Below are 13,212 nucleotides of genomic sequence, written 5' to 3'. Positions count from 1 at the left end.
TCTTTGGATTTTAAAACCAAATATATAGTCGTTTCACCTATATATTTCATGTCAAATAACTTTGAAAACTATGACTTAACAGTTTTTAGTACTCTAAATTATTTTCAGCTAATAAAAATCATCCACGTAAAGAGAAAGAATCACAAATATTTTATTGGACTTTTTCACATAGATTCAATGTTCTTCATCGATCATGGTGAAATCAAATAAAATCACTTTATTATGAAATCTCAGGTACCACTGTCTTGAAGACTGCTTTAGGTTATATATTGATATGTTTAATTTACAAACCTTTTTTTTCTTAGCCTTTCAACAATCCTACAGATTTTTCCATGTAGATTTACTCATTTAGTTTTTCATTGAGAAAAGTTGTCTTCACGTCCATTTGGTGTAATTCTAAATCTAAACGTGCACCTATAGTCAAAGCAAGCAAATTGAGGTAAATTTCACAACTGGTGAAAAAGTTTCCTCATAATCTATTCCAGCTTCTTGAGTAAAACCTTTTACCACCAATCGTGCTTTGTGCCTTTCTATTGTCCCATCTGATTTGCGTTTAACTTTGAGAATCCATTTGTTTTCAATAGCTTTACGCCCAGAAGGAAGGTCAACTAGATCCCTGACTTTATTGGTTTTCATGGACACTAATTCTTCTTTCATCACTTTTATCCATTTATCTTTTTCAGAACTCGATAAAGCCTCAGTCACAAAATTAGGTTCATTTAATTCTATGGGAGATACCAATAAAACATAATTGATTGTTTAGATACACTTTTTCTAGTACTCTTACGTAATTGAAGTTCAGATTTCTCAATAGAATTTTGGGATTCACAACTCCCACTTAGACCAAGAATTATTTTGTGATCTATTGAATTATCAAACATGTCTGGCGACATTATTTGATCATCTAACTTCAGAATTTTGTAAAGAGGCTCATTTTCCTTTATTTCACCTATTTTTGACAAATCGTTTTCCAGGAATGTGACATCTCTTAATTCAATTTCAATAGTACTTCCATCTTCTAACTCAACAATGAACACATATCCTTTGGAGTGTTCTGGGTATCTTATAAAGAGATATTTATTTTGTTTTGGACTTAGTTTTCCAAACTTACCAAATCGATCTTTAATATATACAGCACAACCCCAAGATCATAGATCATTAAAGTTTAGTTTATTACCAGTCCATAGTTCATAAAGATTAGAATATACTAAATTAGAAGACACTTTATTCAATATGTAGGCCGTAGTTAATATTGCATCTCCCCAGAAAGAGATTGGTAAATTTGCCTGCGCCATTATGGACCTTGTCATATCCAACAATGTTCTATTCCTTCTTTCGGCTACACCATTTTGTTGAGGTGTATAAGGAGTAGTTAATTGTCTGATAATGCCTTTTTCAATACACAGTTCTTCAAACTATTTTGACAGATACTCACGACCTGTATCGGTTCTTAATGTCTTTATAGTTTTGTCTAATTGATTCTCAACTTCATTCATATATCTTTTGAAGCATTCAAGTGTTTTAGATTTATGAGATATCAAATAGACATAACCAAAGCACATGAAATCGTCAATAAATGTAATGAAAAACTAAGCACCAGTCCTTGCCCTCGCATTCATTGGACCACAGATATCAGTTTGAATTAATTGTAATAGGAATTCGGCTCTTTTAGCCTTCCCAAATAGTTTACATGTAATCTTTTTGGCAAGACAATTTTCACAAGTTGGCATTTCAATTTTAGAAAAAGAACCTAGATGTCCTTTCTTTGCCAATCTATCCATTCGATCTTTCCCTATGTGACCTAATCTAAATATATCAACATCATTATTACTAGAATAACATGACATTATACAATGATCAACATAATAGTCATAAGTTAAAGGATTACAATCTAAAATAATAAAACAATCATAACGATGTCCAAAACCATAAAAAAAAATTATCTAGAGTAATTCTTACACAATTACGACTAAAAAATAAATGAAAACCAACATCTAAAAGAACAGATACTAAGTTTCGTCGAATTTCTGGAGCATATAAGACGTCATGCAACATTAAAGACTGGCCTCCACGCAAATCTACTTTGCAAGTGTCAATCTCTTTGACTTCAAGTCTTGCATTATTTCCTACATAAATCCATCTTGATCAGGTAAAATTTGATGAAACTCCACAAGCGCTTCTCGATCTAGACTTACATGGTCGGTGGCTCCTAAGTCTACAATCCTCATAGGATAAGATTCAGTTAATAAAATAGTGCTACAAATATATGTAGCACTTAGAGATACGTTTAGAAATACTATCTTTTTTTTCTCAGGACATTCACGAGCAAAATGCCCCAAAACTTGGAAATTGTAACACTTCATCTTGCTTTTGTCTTTCTTCTTGAAAAACTTTTTTTTCTTCTTGGAATTTGGTTTGTTCTTTTTCTCAGAGGGTCCTTCTTCGGTCTCTTTATCCTTTCCGTTCTTTTTCCACTTCTTCTTACGCTTGAATCCTGAAGACTTTTTACCACTTGATTCTTCCATAAAGGCATTAGAAGCAACTCTAGAAGCACCAATCCGCTCATCTTCAAGTTCAACATGACGGGTAACATCATATTAAATTTTAATATTTTCATTGTGGGTTAAGTTGACCTTCAAGTTTTCTCAACTGTTGGAAAGAGATTGGATCACTGTCTAAACCTGTTGCTCATCCGAGAGAACGTGACCAGCACTTTTGAGTTGAGTTATCATATTCAACATCACCCTAAGGTGTTATTTGATGTTCTGATCATGGCGCTTCTTGTAAGTGTCAAACTTGATAGTTAGTTGTCTGAGACGGGCGATAGAATTACCTCCATATATTCCTCGTAAGTGTGTCCAGATGGCATTGACAGTAGGAAAGTTCTCAAATTCATGTATGAGGTCATCAACCACAGAACTTACAATGATTCCATGTGCAATCAATTCAGCTTTTTTTCAAGCCTTATAAACTTCAAGGTCTCTTCTGTGTTGTGCAGTGTTACCCCTTATGATAGACATAAGACATGGTTAATACCTTTAAGAATATTTTGTTGTTTCAGCACATATCATATTTTACGACTTCAAATGTCATAATTGTCACCATTTAGTTTTTGTTCTTTGTTCAAGTCGGCAATTATGCTTTTCGATGTCATGTCTATCATTAAGAGACAATCACGCAAGTATTTTATCAATTATACATGCAAATTACACATTTAAATAAATTATTTCACATAAAGGTTTCATGATTAGTGTAACACTTAAGAATCCAATCATCATATACGGACTAAATACTTGACCAAAATTTGAAATTAATTTCTTAATGTGTATTAGGATGATATCTTTCAATTAAGTCATTTTAAACTCAAATAAATGAATGAAATTCATATAAAAGGAGATAAATAACTTAATATATATATATATATATATATATATATATATATATATATATATAATATAAAGTTAATAAAGAACTTTATGTTACAAGTCAATCTAAAGATAAAAGTCATCCCACAAGTATTCGAAACAACTTATATACACCCAAAAAGGCTCGCTAGGCCAAATCTCGTGGTAAACATTAACTAATCTCTCGCCCCAAGGATCACAGAGAGAATTTGCTAAAATAGCTAAAGCTTCCCAATCCAAAATTTCCATATAGTTTTCTAGTTCTATACATTTTAATTCAAACAAATGTATAAAACTGACAACTGTAATACTAGGGGACATCTTAAAAGACTTGAACTCTTTCAGTTGCTTCTCTTTTTCCCTTCGCATAGCCCTTTCATTCCTTAACAAATTTTGTGTCGCCCTAGGGACATCATTTTATATAATCTCAAAACCTCGAAAATATATTCTTCGACGGCGTGCTCTTCTACTTTATTTCTTTACTCGACATTCTGAACTCCCACTTGGAGTAATTCGAGTTTTTCTCGTTCAACCATGTCTGAAATAGGAACCAAGAAACAATAAGATGGTTATGTTATTCAATGTGACAACTTATGTCACAATTTATTGTAGAAGATAAAATCTGTTTATGAATATTTAGGAACTAATTTAGACAAGTGTTATATCAAGTCTAATTTATACATTCATTTAATAAATAAAATTAAAAGACATTTTTTACACTATACAATTTCCCATATTTCTTTTATCAAAGAAATCAAATATAGTGGCAGTGCTAGTGAAAAAATATCACACCTTTTATTAATAAAGTGTACATAGCACTATAGAACACCATATTTTTATTATTATTTTTTTCATTTTATTTAATTAATGAAAGAGAAAAGTACTTTGTACTATTTACTGTTTTGTACTACAGATCAGTATTACACTTTGTACCTATTTCTCTTTCTTCACTAGAGATACCGATATTACAACACAAATTTTCATATGAATATTGTTATCATTCAAGATCAGAGAAGCAAAAATACTATCTTTCTTCCAAAAAAAAAAATCACAAAGAAAAAAAAAGAGAACAAAAGAAAAGGCCACTAATCTTAGAAATCAAATATGAATCTACAACCGAATCCGTCACACAATTCTCATCCAATTCCAGAACAGAAGATTGTTCGTTTGATTCAAGTCGGGTCTAAAATTTCGATCTTTATCTGTGATTTCTTTCTAACAGGTAAAGTCATATTCAATTTCAATTTTTTTATTCAAGAATGTGATTTAGTCAAATTTGATCTAGACTGGGGCTATTAAACCTGGCTCTGATGTCATGATTAATAAATTACGGAGCACAGTGTGTACCTTGGATAAATTACGGAGCACAGTGTGTACCTTGGTAAACTTCGCAGCTGATGAAATTGATTTTGCTACCAAAAAAAAAATCTGCCCCTAGTCTGCTTTGAATCTCTTGAAAGCAAAGTCTTGAATCACAAACTCAATGTTATCCTTGTTGGTGTTGTTAATTTTTTTTGATTTTCTGCCTTTTTTTATTCTGTTTTCTTCTTCGTTCTTGACAGAAGAATGACCAAATAAATAGAAATTTTTGGGTGGTAATAGTTATGTAACTATTCCCACTTTTATTTAAAATCCGTATGTTACCCCTTTTTATTGTCTCTTTTTCAGATAATCAAAAAGAACCAAGTCGGGTTAGGTCGGTCCACATGGACGATTCATGACCCGTAATCCAACAGTTTTCTTTAGACCTGTATTCTATCAACGTTCTCTGAGTATTGTTATTGTCAAATCTGAAAACTTTGAACCCTTTTTAGTCTCATAACTTCATAAAATGATGCAAAATGCATTCGAGAATAATAAAGACCAAACTCTTACTTTCTTCATAAAAAGTGTACGGTTCATAAATATTAGTCAGATACTTTGTTTGGTTCACTAACTTCCTACAGTTATTCTAAAGTTTCATCTAAAACTCAAATAAATTAGCCTACATTGCTTTTCAGATTTCGAGAAACAAATAATCTAATTTTGATAAAAAAAAAAAAAAATGAGGCATGAAATTTTTAAATTTTTTGAAACAAATTTTACATATTTAAAACTACAGAAAAAGTATTGTAAGTTAGAATACTTAATAATGCAAAATATTTAAAAGATATATGAAAAAATTATGGTGAAGAAAAGACTTGTTGGAATGTCGAAATTCGAAAGATACTACATGAATTGAAATGAAGGAAGTGCATAATTATATGAAGAGAAACACTCATAATCAAAACACAACAAAGTGCTAGCCCCACAAAAGAGCACCACCACCATTGATCATTATATGAATAGGAAAGATTAAAAAAAAAAAAGCAAGAATGAATAGATATAAATAAAGCAATAACGCATGTTGCGAGATAAATTTATACTAAAAGAATATTTATACTTATAGTTGATATTACAAAGCAAAATATTTCTACAAATAGATTTACCAGCGAAATCTACGCCCACACGAAATTATGAACTTGAAAGTATATGAGATTAGCTCTATTCACACTTATTGAGGGGAGATCGAGATTTGATAGCGAAGAAAGTAATTGTTAAAATATGAAGAATTGAGCCAATCATCAATTCAATTAAACAAACAAAATTGTAATTAGAAAATTAAATAAAAAGTTAAATATTTATACTTGTAGAATTACCAACAACATCTACGCCCACACGAAATAACGAACTTAACAATAAAAAAGTCCAAAAAATAAAAATTTATGGAGAAAGCCAATTTTATAACCAAAATCTTGAATATGAGAAATACCATATACATCATCATCAACATGATTTTTTAAAAATTTATACTTAAACACGTAAACTACATTCACATAATTATATTTTTAAAAGGTTACAAAATTAAGAAGGAAAAAATTGTGCACAGGGCTTAACGTTCTTATCGAAAAACCTTCTTTCGTTTTCTCCTTTGTTACATACTTCATCTATAAGTCAAAGAAAAACACAAAATATGAATTCAAAAATTACATAGACATGAAATCTACTAAGTTTGATGGGACTCTCACATAGAAAAGGAAAAAAAGAAAAGAAAAGAGAAGAAGAAAACAAGTTTTCATTTAGTTACCGCAAATTTATAAGACGTTTGGAGTCTTTGGTAAAATCAATAACGATTCTTTCCCTTATCATATATATAAAACTCTTTTTTGAAATCTACTTTATTATTTATTTTTGGATCAAACCTATTTTAGTTGGAAAAAGGTTTGTTGTCTAATTTTTTGGGATGCAATTTACAAATTTGACCATAATAAGAAAACATTCTTCATCTAATTTTTAATATGCTTATTATTATTATAGTAAATATTTAATATCATAAAAAATAATAGGAACAAAGTGAAAGGACAATTTTATCTAAAGTAGAGACGTTTAATGAAGGACAAAAAGTTCAAACAATATTTCTAAGGTCCTTCACACTTTTAATATAATATAGATTAAGAGAGATATTAAGAAAGACTTATTATATTTTTCTAATGTTATTCTTATTATTACGTAACTATATAGAGTTATAGCAGCCAAATTTAAATTTTAATGGTTTTTCAATGATAACTAATTAAATATAATTAGTTATAAATTCTCCAATCAAGAATTATATATGTACATATTAATAATCGATTTTAAATTTATTTTCAACCTCTCCCACGCCTTCAAGAAAGTGAGCACACACTCTCTCCCATATCATTATCCAAAGGTGTATTTATTCTAATTCAAAATTATGCACTGCAAATCCAGCAGTAGTTGAAGAAGTACTTATTTGCCTTTTCCCTTAATTGAACTTAAATCAGCTGTTCAAATTTAATTAAAAAAAATATGTTACGTGGCTTTAAAAATTATCTCACTCATTATTTTACCCCTTTAGACTGGAGCTATTTATTAGACAACAAGAATATATATATTTCATTATACCATAAAGTTAAGAGGTATATTTACCCCTTTTTCATTATAATATACACATCGTTGCTTGCACAAAGTCAAATGACTTCATATATCTCTAACTTTATCTTTCATTTTATCCTTTACTACTGTACGTACCCGTGTGATGCAAGGATAATATTAAAAAATAGTTCTAATCATTTTATATTGAAATATCTCATTTGAGTATGTTAAATCATATTATCCTTAAAAAAACTTATTAACTATCATACTATTTCTTAATGAAATGCAAAAAAGAAAAAAGAAAAAAAGAAAAATCTACCCCTACTTCGCTTCCATCTCCACATCCCTCCTCCTCCCTTAATTTTTAAAAGATAAAAAGAAAAAATCCCCCCCACCCCCACCAACACCACACACACACATCCACCCGTCCCCACCCAATCCCACACATCTAATCAAATCTATAACAAAAATAATTATTATGTAATTGTAAAAATAATTTTATGTTCCATCTCCCTTCTTTCACCTTCCACCCTACCCCCACTCCACCTCCACATACACATGCACATATACACATACACATACACTCCAGTCAGTCCACCCACACAATCTTTCACCTCTAATCAAATCTATACGAAAAAATAATTGTGCATTGTAATAAATATGTTTTATATTTTTTTATTATATTATTCACAATATAAAGATATTAGATTGTTAATATTTCCTCCCCCTCCCTAATTACATCATTTTTTAAAAATAAACCTCCTCCACCTCACCCACCCATCCTCATATAATCCCCCATCTCTAACCGAATCTATATGAAAAAATAACTATGTAATTAGGCACCCATGATAAATAAATTAGTTGGTAATCCAACAGACTCCGACGCCGGCGACGTCGTAGATGCGCCGGCACAGGTAAGGGCCCACTCTCACTCCCCCGTTCTCTCTCTCCAGTCCTCTCTCTCCCCAGTTCTCTCTCTTCTCTGCTCTTTTTTTCTCTCGTCATTGCTATGGTCGGTGGAATTAGGATTTTCGCTGGCTCGACTCCGGCGATAGCATAGTGTGCAACATCGGTCAAACTCGGTTAAAACAGTTGGTGTGACGTCAAACGGCAACCAGTTGCTGGCAGAACTAAGAAGATGCTCTGGCGATGTACCAGCAGCTTCTTTTAAACGACTCTATTTCGGTAACCAATTTCGACATCAAAATTGCCGTAATCAGCACACGCAAGAGTACCCCGGTGACATCCGAACTTTATTATTTAGTTACTCTTTACAGATTAGTTTCTTTATATTTGTTTTCGATTCCTTGTGATTATAGTTGGGTTTGGCTTACTTATTGGCGGATATTGTTGTGTTGTTCTAGCTGCTAGGCCGGATAGTGTATCCTTGATAGTATATTTTTTATGTGTGCCTGCTGTTTTCCTTTGTGGCTTTGTTTGTTTGTTTGCCAGTTTGTTGGAAAGTTAAGGGCTTTGTTTTGATTTTTGAGGAGTGACTGTGGGGGTTATTGACACCTAATTTTTTTCCTCTACGACTAAGTTTGAATCCGAGTTTCTTCGATTTTAAATAAAATTACAATATTTATTTTATTTAGATAAAAGCTTTTCAAAGTATTTGTTTGGGTGATTTTGTCATTTTAGGTAACGATTATATAGTTCTTATTCACTTATACAGAATTATATGATTTTAATATTTAAATAACTATTTGATGAGAAATTGAATTTCAATCAATGGTTATCACAAAAATTGATTCAAATGGTTAAAATTTTAATATAATTCACCCTCAAAATGATTTAAATTGAACATAAAATAAGACCAAAATAAAATAAAATATTTATTTGATCTTATTAAATCAAGAAACTCGGGATTAAACTAATTGTTAATTTATTTTGAATTTTAATTTAATTTAGTCGATCTATTAAAATTGACCATAATTGAAATTAAATTGATCACAATTGAAATATAATTGGTCAATTGATGTTCAAATGGTTAATATTTAAATAAAATTGACTAAAATTCTAGTCAAACTTGATCATTTAATAGAGGAAAAGTTACAGAAACTGGCATCCTTAAGACTATAATTACAATAAATAGTAATGCTTTTTTAAAATTACAACTTATAACAAAAGTAACAATATTTTACTCACTTCATAGTAATAGAAGAATATGTATTTTTCAGTTGTGCATATTTATTATGAGTAATACATATATATTTGTATATATATTTATATAACAATATTTTACTTAAATACAAATATAATTTGCTATTTTTCGTAATTATGAAACTGTTGCTTTAAAAGTTATAATTAAGACTACGAAGTTACTATTTCTGAAATTTTCCCTTTAATAAATGGCCAAATTTTGACCCTTTCCATCTTAATCTTGGCCACAAAAGCAGCCCAAGAACAGTTACAACAACCTCCGTGCCCGAGCCCAGAATCGACCCGGCCCACCTTGATTATCCCAGCGTTATCAACAACAGCAAAACGCTAACCACAAACATCAGCAAAACAGCAATACCACGACAACAGCGGTCCCACCAGCCAAACGCCGTCTCAACAACGATAACGGCAACACAACTTCAAACGGCAAACAGCCACCGTTGCAACGGCGTTCAACGCAAACCCGTGCAACAACAACGACAACCAACAACAATTCAATGGTAAAACTCTAAATCGTCCCTTTTACCATTTTACCCTCGCAATTCATCCATCCATGGCCAAAGTTCAGAAGGCTTTCATAATTTTCAGCCTATGACTCACCAATTTGAGAAACCATTAATTCACCTCTTTGACCATGAAGCCAAACGACTCTTTTCTCCTTTCCTTTACTAATTCTTGAGTACAAAGGCCAGCAAGGGCAAGAAAATCATAAAGAAAATCCTTGTCCGGGAAAGGCGTATTAGAAAGGATGTCCCCTATAAGAGCTTCAGAGGGATTTTTCCTCGACTAGAAGCCTTTGTCCTACTGTGGAACTGAAAATCTCAAGAAATTCAACTCAAATCCTTTTTTGAAGTCCGAAAACCCTAGTTATTTCCACCCCAAATCTCTCTTATAAATAGCTGCCAAGGAGAAGAGAGTGGGGGTGGGGTTTGGGGGGGGGGGGGTTCTTGGGGAAAATCTTGAAGGTTCTGGAGGTGCACACCTCTAACCTTACGTAACCGAGAAATTCAGAGCGTTCTCAAAATCCATTCCAAATCGTTGGAATTCCATTAAAGCCTTGAAATCGCGGTGGACGTTGTTCCGACGAAGTTTCGAAGTCCCGGTCGCTGCCTCGAAAAAGGTAAAATTTCATCCTTTTTACTCTTTTCTTCTTGGAATTTAGCAAATTGTGGGACTGAAATTTATAGCGCTTTTGTGATCTGTTGTTGGACATGTCGAGCTATGTGATTCGTAACCTGAAACTGGTATTGCCTGATTTTTGTTGTTATGACGAGAATTTGGAATTGAAATTTAAGGTCGTTCATGATTTCGAAGTAATTTCTTGTTTGTGTTTTTCTGAGTATGATTGAGTTTTGGATGTGTGTTTTGTGATTTGCTATTTTTATCTTTAACAATTAACTAAAATCGAATAATGGTCGTTCAAATATAATTTGTGGATTAAGCACAATTTTGATAAAAGTCCCTAGCAATCTCCTTGATTGGCAATATCAAGTCAGGTATGCTTAAAAGATTTATGAAGCCGAATCTTTGGAGTTTCTCCTGTGTTCTTCTAAAAAAGGATCTCTCTAGTGAAATAGTGCCCTGTTGTATCTTATTTTCATCTAGAAAATTTCCCTCTAGTTCAACTATTGCGGATTCTTTTGTGACGATGGATGTTGAGATTCGGAGACTTTGGTTCTTAATTTTGTGTAAAGAATTGCGATAATAAGTATGAACTAGTTGTTTGATGAAGCTGCTAGCAGTAAACGGTTGTGATATCCAGTTGATGGAATGGAATGTTGCTACTTCATGAAACCATTTTCGTGTGTTTCTATACGTGATCATTGTCCATGATTCTTCATTGTTCTTTTTTTTCCTCTCTTTACTTTTTTTTCTTGTCACCTGAAAGTTGTATGTTGTTTTAGTCCCTCTTTGGTTGTTCTCATGGTTCCAATTACTTCTAAAAACTAAAAGTTCATGTGTTCATTGTCTAATTTGTCAAATATGGTTCTTTCTTTGACTGTGTATGAGTTACAAAAGCTTAAAACTTTGATTTGTATGGCATCTGTACGAGTTAGTATTTGAATTTCTCTTTCCAGCATGATAGTTGCTAAATTGGAATGATGAGTTTAGTTTGCTACCATGTATTGATGCTAATTCCCATATTGTTTTCTCTATGCATGAATTATCCGAGTCCATAATGGACTCATTCTTCCCTGCATCATTCATTGGACTAGCAGTGCCCGAACGTTGAGTCATGCCTCAAAATCAGATTTGCAAGCAAGCTGATGTGCGACGATATACAACATGTATACAGTAGTATATGTGTGATACATACCATAGAATGGAAAAGAGAAGCTGACCATACAAATGGAGGACTAAATATAATATATGCATATATGGTTGATATACACTCTGATATACAAAAACGCAGGGAAAGAATAGCTGCTGTATACAGCTGATATACAGGAGCAAAAATGGACTTAAAAGTCCATAAAATGCAGGCCCAGGGGCTGGGCAGCCTACTAGCGGGCCTAAAGTGGCCCAATTCTAACTTTTATTTTACATTCTCATGAATTGCAATTTAAATGCTTCCTTATTTTGTATTAACACAAACTTTTAACTAATTTTAATCTAGTGATTTCCCCACGTTGTCGCCATTCTATTTGTCTCGAATTCCTCGCTTATTTTATAATCTTGTCCACGTAATTTATCCTATCTAAAAAACAGGAGAATTACATTAGCTTTGTCGGCTTTTTCTTAAACAAGTCTCTATAAAAAAAATAAAAACGTACTTTAGTCAAAAATGACACTTGTCTTGTTTACGAGAAATAGCCCACTTGGGTTAAAGAGTGACTTTCCTCACACTCGAAAAACTAATTTCTTTCTCGTAAACTTTAACCTTCTAGAATTGATAAAATATCTTTAACATGACATTTTTCTTAAGAATTTTGTAAAGATGTTATTTATAACAAGACGACCATTTCCGTGACAACAACAATAGTAAATAACTTTATAATCATCATTTTCCAAGAAAATCAACCTATTTCTCCTTTAAATTCAAAGTGTAATCCGATTTAGGTAGATTTCTATTTTTTATCTCAAGTAGATATTTCTTAACTTTTATTTCTTAAAAAATAATTATGAATTAAGTGAAGCGTGTTTTTTTTTTTCGAGTAGAGAATCAACCATCATTTCGCCATGTTTAATTTTGATTTAGGTAGAATACATTGTAATCTTTTTCTTAATTCAAGTAGACTATTTCTCATTTGAATAAATAACAATGTCATTTTTTAAATGTGTTGGTAAATAATTTCAATATTTAAAGTTGGTAAATAATTTTAATATTTAAAAGCAACCTTAGCCACCTTTTGTAAGTTAGTCAAAAAATCTTTTGGTGAACCATTTTAAAACGGACGTTCCTAAGTGCCTTCAAAACCTTCTTAGGGAGTTAATTGAATCCTTACTAAGTTTCTCTAATTTTAAAGATTTATTTCTGTTTTTGAATCTTTGAAATTTCTGTAAGTTTTTCTTGATATTTTATATAAAAATCAAGTGGCGACTCTGTGATTTCTTAAAATTATTTCAAAATATTTTTTTGAATTTTTGAAATAGCTTCAAAAAAGGTCAAAACCATTTTCTTTAAAATAAAACCCGAAAAGGGATAAAACAAGGGTCGATGATGGAATAGGGTCATGTTCGAGGGGTTGGGGTTGGGGGTTGTTTTGAGAGGGGGTGAAGAGGGGAGGGTAGG

The 13,212-nt window shown here is 31.7% G+C and overlaps 2 long non-coding RNA genes across 2 annotated transcripts; one reads left to right on the top strand and one right to left on the bottom strand.

Annotated features, from left to right (window-relative positions):
• Window positions 1-3,769: 3,769 nt before the first annotated feature.
• LOC124886617 lies at window positions 3,770-4,920 on the bottom strand. The gene is made up of 2 exons (XR_007043976.1): window positions 4,782-4,920; window positions 3,770-3,942 (listed from the first exon to the last, which is right to left on the bottom strand). It is a non-coding gene; the product is annotated as an uncharacterized LOC124886617 (long non-coding RNA).
• A 5,539-nt stretch (window positions 4,921-10,459) lies between these two features.
• On the top strand, window positions 10,460-12,118 carry LOC107847055. Its single transcript, XR_001667291.2, has 2 exons — window positions 10,460-10,599; window positions 11,699-12,118. It is a non-coding gene; the product is annotated as an uncharacterized LOC107847055 (long non-coding RNA).
• Window positions 12,119-13,212: the final 1,094 nt, after the last annotated feature.

This window comes from Capsicum annuum, chromosome 8 (genome assembly GCF_002878395.1).
Source record: "Capsicum annuum cultivar UCD-10X-F1 chromosome 8, UCD10Xv1.1, whole genome shotgun sequence".
In the NCBI taxonomy this organism is placed as follows: domain Eukaryota; kingdom Viridiplantae; phylum Streptophyta; class Magnoliopsida; order Solanales; family Solanaceae; genus Capsicum; species Capsicum annuum.
The sequence above is the reverse complement of the archived record's forward strand: the minus strand, read 5'-3'. Positions and strand labels throughout refer to the sequence as shown.